This window comes from Momordica charantia, assembly GCF_013281855.1.
Source record: "Momordica charantia cultivar OHB3-1 chromosome 1 unlocalized genomic scaffold, Mcharantia_2.0 BLBB01000001.1, whole genome shotgun sequence".
NCBI classification, from domain to species: Eukaryota; Viridiplantae; Streptophyta; class Magnoliopsida; order Cucurbitales; family Cucurbitaceae; genus Momordica; species Momordica charantia.
The window spans coordinates 9,525,222-9,531,778 of record NW_028275157.1 but is presented as its reverse complement, the minus strand read 5'-3'; positions in this window follow the sequence as shown (position 1 = coordinate 9,531,778).

Here is a 6,557-nt window from a genome sequence, read left to right as displayed (position 1 = left end):
TGTTGTGCACATCTTTGCATAAACAACATTTAATTTAATAAACCATAAACAAACAACATTACGAGATACACCATTTTCTTTGATGTATTCAAGCAAGCCACTATGTTGCTTCTGTAAAATTTAATTTTCAATTTGAAGTCCAAGCAACACCCTTTGTTTCCTTGAAAACATACCTACAATGAAAAAGCTCAACCAAAAGATTTTGGTACCCATTTCTTGGGTCCGAGCATAGATTTTTTAACCAGCCCATTTCAAATTTATTCTAACATTTGTAGCGTTAATTTTTGGCAAATAACAAATATCAAATTTATAACAAATTTTGCCACATGACATGACATTAGATTTCTTAACATGTTGATTTTGCACTCGGGAATTATTTGTTGGAGCATTGTTTAATTTAAAACAATTAGACCTAATATGACCTTTAACTACAAAAATGATCGGTAGGTAACAATTTGACTTTATACATATAATTTGATTTTCCTTGAACATGCTCAGGCACAAATTTTGATTCTACCTGCATATTTGTCTTTTCATAAAAATTAAGAGCTTTAAAATAAAAGTTTATCATAACTTAAAGTCCTGGGCGGTTAATGTCATGTTTGTGCAAACAAAATTTATTAAGGTCAAACCTGGTTAAGGTATGACAGGTAGGAGAGCTTGAGCATCTTTGGCAAGGAAAGACTTGCACAAGAGAGGCAAATACTCCAACGCTTCAAGTCAATTTAAGGCCCGTCTTTAGTAAGGAGTCCAAGATAGAATGTGATACCGGATGCAGAAGTGAGACCCTCTAGTTATAGGTTGGGAGTCTGATAGACCATCCGAGAGGCGGCTATTGGTGTCGTCCTGAAGGTCGAGTTTGTCGGGTGCCTATAGTCAAACTTGAGTTATACCTTCGCTGCTGGAGAATATCACTATAATGTGTGCGTCTAAGTATTGAAGATCAGTTCCTTTGGAGATATGACTCACACACAAACACACACAACGTTAAAATACTACTTTCAAAATGTTTATTTTAGTCCTTATAATTTTAATTTTGGTTCATTTTAATCCCTATATTTTTAAAATGTTCGTTTTGGTCCCTGTACTTTTAAAAATTGATCATTTTGGTCCTTTAATTTTATTTTTAATCTCATTTTTTCAAGTTGGAAGTACGATAACCAAAATGAAGATTTTGAAAGTTAAGTGACCAAAATGAACCAAAGTTGAAAGTATATAGACCAAAATAGTATTTTAACCTACATTTAATGAGGAACTGAGTTTTCATTGAGATAAATGAAAATATATATATCTATATAAAAGACGTACAAAAAATTAACCCAACAAAAGGAATCCCACCTAGAGAAAGAGGCTTCAGTTCTAAAGAATAACATCTCACTAATAATTATAAAAAAAGCCATCGGTAATAGACCATAATCAATAGGGAAGTATTAAATCTAATAAGCTCTCAAACACTCTTTAGATCTCTCGACCTCAGTAAAGAATCTATTGTTTCTCCTGAGCAAAATACGATACACACTCGATTGCAATTAGGTGCTCTTCGACCCATATTTGTTTTAGATACACCCCTTTAATATATCTTTGTTCATAAATACAATAAAAATATATTTGTTTCCTTTAATTACTATGCACGTTGGGTTCTTCATATGGTGGCAGCTCGTAGGGGTTTGCTGATAGCAATAGCTATTGGTTCTCCTTCCAAAAGTTGTCCGAACCATGGTTCTTGGAAATGTTATTCTATTGTGTTAGAATACTTATATCATTATATTTTAAATTATTGTAATGGCCTTTATTATTTTATTTTGTTCTTTATCGTCCTTACATTTCTTACTTTAGCCATCCTGTATATTTTTCTATATATATTTTCCTATAAATGATAATACAATTATCTAATCTCTCTAATCTTAGTCTATGCATAGTATTAGAGCATTAGATATTTTCCTAAGAAATTAGGAGGATTTTTGTGAACGTTAGAGTTTTGAAGTTCGAAACCTTGGGTTTTTATTTTTCCTTTTTTTCATTGGAACCACCACCACTGCCCACTGCCGCCAATGTTGTTGTCATTATTGCGTTAGTCGCAAGACGTGGGTCTCTATTCGTGGTTCTTGAGCCGTGGCTTTTTGTTCTCTGTTTGTGATTTACCATTGCAGTCGTTCCTTGCTGCAACGCCGTCCCCCCGTTGTCGCTGCTTCGCCACGGCCGCTTCGGTTTGTGGTTCGCCAACGTGCATCATGGGTTACTCTTCGTCGTGCAAATCCTTGCTTTGTTTGGAATTCGTCGCCGCTGTCGTGAGATCGTAGTTGACAAGCTTCGCTGCTAGGATTTCTTCAGAAAAGTTTGATTAATTTGGTATGGTTCAACCAGTTCAGTCCTCTGGTTTGATTTTTCTTTTCTTCTAGATTTGGTTTAGTCTGACTCTGTGCAGTTTTTTTTTCTGTGTTCATATTCTTGACATTATGGTTGAGAAAAAATTAATGGTCACGTTTGAGATAATCTCGACGATATCAAAATAACAAAATATAAGTTAAACGAATCCAACTACTACACGTTGGAAACCAGCCTTCATCATTTTCTATGCAGCATTGATATGGACAACCACATAACTGAAGATCTACCTACTGATGAGAACAAGAGAGCTAGTTGTCGAACGATTCAAGAATCATTCTACAAATCAATAATTCGATTGAGAGTAAGATTATTAGCATGGTTAATCACTGTGATTTTGTTCAAGAATTACTTAAATACTTGGAATTCCTTTATTCTGGAAAAGGAAACATCAATCGAACATTTGAAATATGCAACGGCTTCCAACAACCTGGGTTTGGCGAGTTTAATGCATTGCTTCTATTTATTCCTGATGTAGAAGTGCAACTTGCCCAATGTGAACAACTAGCAATTATGAGTTTTTTTGTTGGTTTCCACCAAGATTTGATGTGGCTAAAAACCAATTACTCTCTGGTTTTAAAATCTCATCTTTAGAGGAGGAATATACTAGAGTACTTCGCATTGAGAAGTCACAAACCTGTCCTGTTATTCCTAATCTAGCAGTGCTTTAGTCGAGTACGTACAATGTGTATGAAGAAGTAACAACCACAAAAGAGAATTCTACGAGTTCAAACACCCAATTATGGAATTTAGTACTCAAAAATCCAATTCAAAATATATCATTGTGTGAAATTATTGTCATAAGTTCAGCATACAAAGTGAGAATGTAGAAAGTCTGAACTCAGTTTGCACATGTTGTATCTACTTCTGATGATGCCAACAAGTTAATTACGATTTCTCCAAAAGGGTTTGTTAAGTTCCAACAATATCAAGAATCATTGATAGCATCATCCTTTAATCCAGTTAATGTTATCGCATAGTTAGGTAACACAAGTAAATGAGTCATTAACTCTGGTGCTACAAATTATATGACAGGATCTTATGACGAAAAGGACTATTGGTAAAGGGTGTGAATTCGACGGTCTTGACACATTTATACACAAATCTCTACAGCCATCGTATGCACTAAAGTGCCATATCCTTTAGAAGAACATTGTCGTTTGGGCCATCCATCTCTCTCTGGGTTGAAGAATCTTCGTCCTTAATTTTATAATTTTCATTCTTTAGATTTTGAGTCATTTCAATTTGTTAAGTTTTATTGTCTTGGTTCATATCCTGGAGTCAATAAACGAGCTAGTGCTCTTTTTGAGTTAGTTCATTATGATGTCTGGGATCCTTGTTCTATTGAGTCTAAAACTGGATTTCAGTATTTTGTTACTTTTGTCGATGATTCTTCTCGTGTAACTTAGTTATATTTAACGAAATATCGTTATGAGTTACTTTCTCATTTTCGTAACTTTCATGCTGAGATTCGTACTTAATTTGGTGGATCTCTTAAAGTTCTACGAAGTGATAATGTTAAAGAATACTTATCTAGTATTTTTGGCTCCTATTTAGGTAAACATGGTATTCTTCATCAATCCTTTTGTGTTGATACTCCGACTCAAAATGGAGTTGCATAACGAAAAAATAGACATCTCCTTGAGATAGCAAGGGCCTTAACGTTTTGGTTGATTCTGTTTCGACGACTTGTTTCTTAATTAATCGCATGCCTTCATCAATTTTTAAGGGTGAGATACCTTGTCGTATTTTATGTTCCATAGTCTTTATTTTCTATTAAACCTAAAATATTTGGTTGTACTTACTTCATTCAGAATGTTCGCTCCCAACTCACAAAATTAGACCCCAAGTCTTGAAATGCATTTTCCTTGGTTATTCTCGTGTTAAAAAAGGGTATCGGTGTTATTGCCCTAATCTAAATAGATATCTTATATATCCTAACGTTACTTTCTAAGAAGATACTTCTTTTTCATCATCGTGAAGTAATAGTCGGGGGAAGCATCAAGTGGAAATGATGTTGCTTGTTTATTCCATTGTCTCTTCTTATACGGAAGTGCCCTCTAGTAACACCACCATCTCTGTCTAATCCTCCTCTCCCTCATATGACTCAAGTCTATTCTCGACAACAACCTCCTTCGGTCACATACCATATACCAGCAGCTTCTTCATTATTGGATCCAAGAACAAGCGATGATCTTTATTACTCTTCGTAAAGGTAAACGCAAATGCACTTGTTTATATTTTGTGTCATATAATCATTTGTCTTTTCCTACTTGTCCGTTCATTGCATCTCTTGAGTCTTTATCTGTTCACTGTCCATGAAGTCTTGTCTGATTCTGGCGTGCTGCTATGTTGGAGACATGATTGTCTTAGATACAATGGTACTTGAAATTTAATTTCTGTTCCCATAGGAAAGAAGTCTATCGGTTGTAAATGGGTGATTGCTATTAAAGTTAATCCTGATGAATCTGTCACCCGATTGAAAGCTCGTATTGTTGCTAAAGGCTATGCACAAACTTATAGAGTTGATTATTTTGATACTTTTTCTCCATTCGTTAAATTGACTTCTGTCGGGTTATTTATTTCGTTGGCATCCATCTACTGTTGGCTCTTGCATCAGCTTGATATTAAAAATGCATTCCTACATAATGATTTTCAAGAAGAAGTGTATATGGAGCAACCACCGACTTTTGTTGCTCAAGGGGAGAATGAAAGTTATGTCACATTCTTAAATCCTTGTATGGGTTAAAACAGAGTTCGCAAGCATGGTTTGGAAAATTCAGTTAGGTGATTGAGGACTTTGGAATGAAGAATAAGTCAGATCATTTTATCTTTATTTGAAGCTGGTGTCTTCTTACTAGTTGTATACGTTGATGATATTGTTATTATTGGTAATGAATGATACATTAAGCATCCTATCTCTCAAGACTTTTTTTCATAGTCAATTCCAAACACTAAAGATTTGGGAATGTTGAAATACTTATTGGGAATGGAGGTAATGAGAAGTAAGAATGAAATTCTTTTATCATAGAGAAAATATGTACTTGACTCGTTAACTGAGACATGAGAGTTAGGTGCTAAGCCTCATCGTACCCCGATGATGCCTAATTTACAACTTACAAAAGAATGGGAGTTGCTACAAGATCCTGAGAGGTATAGGAGGTTAGTAGGAAAGTTAAATTATCTTACAGTGACTAGGGTAGACATAGCTTACCTAGTAAGTATCATGAGTCAGTATATGAGTTCTCCTATGGTTGACTATTGTGTCATATTGGAACATATTTTTTGTTATTTGAAAGGTGCTCCTAGACATGGTTATTATAAAAAGATCATGGTCAACTTAATATTGAATGTTTTTTAGATGTTCATTGGGCTGGGTCTAAGGAAGATAGAAGATCAACCTTATGAGATCGTGTATTTATTGGAGGTAATCTTATTTCTTGGAAGAGTAAGAAACAAAATGGGATGTCACGTTCAAGTGCTAAACAGAATATAGAGCAATAACACAATCGGTGTGTGAATTAGTGTGGATATAGCAACTTCTGATTGAATTGAGATTTGATATCACCACTCCAACCAAACTGTGGTGTGATAATCAAGCAACTCTCTATATTGCATCTAAATATGATTTTTCATGAACGGACTAAAACACATTGAAGTTAATTGTCATTATGCATGTGAGAAAAGGCAAGGATTAATATCTACAGGATATACGAAGACTGAAGAGCAGTTAGGAGATATCTTCACTAAAGCATTAAATGGAGCATGAATAGATTATCTCTATAACAAATTGGACATGATTAACATATATATGCTCCAACTTGAGGGGAGTGTTAGAATACTTAAATTCTTATATTTTATATTATTGTAATAGTCTTTATTATTTTATACTTTATCGTTGTTTTACATTATTTATTTAGGTCAACCTTGTATATTTATCTCTGTAAATGATAATAGAATTTCTATAAATGATAATAGAATTATCTTATTCTCTCTAAGATTAAGCTTAATCTCTACATAGTTTAGGGTGGATGATTCCATTGTTTGGGTATTCTCCAATCGGTGTACCAAAGGCTTCTCCTGTTCAATATACATATGTAGCTTTTGCAAATAGAAGTGGTTTTGGTTGTTTCAATTGCCTTAGATAATTAGACATTTTGCTCTTTAATATT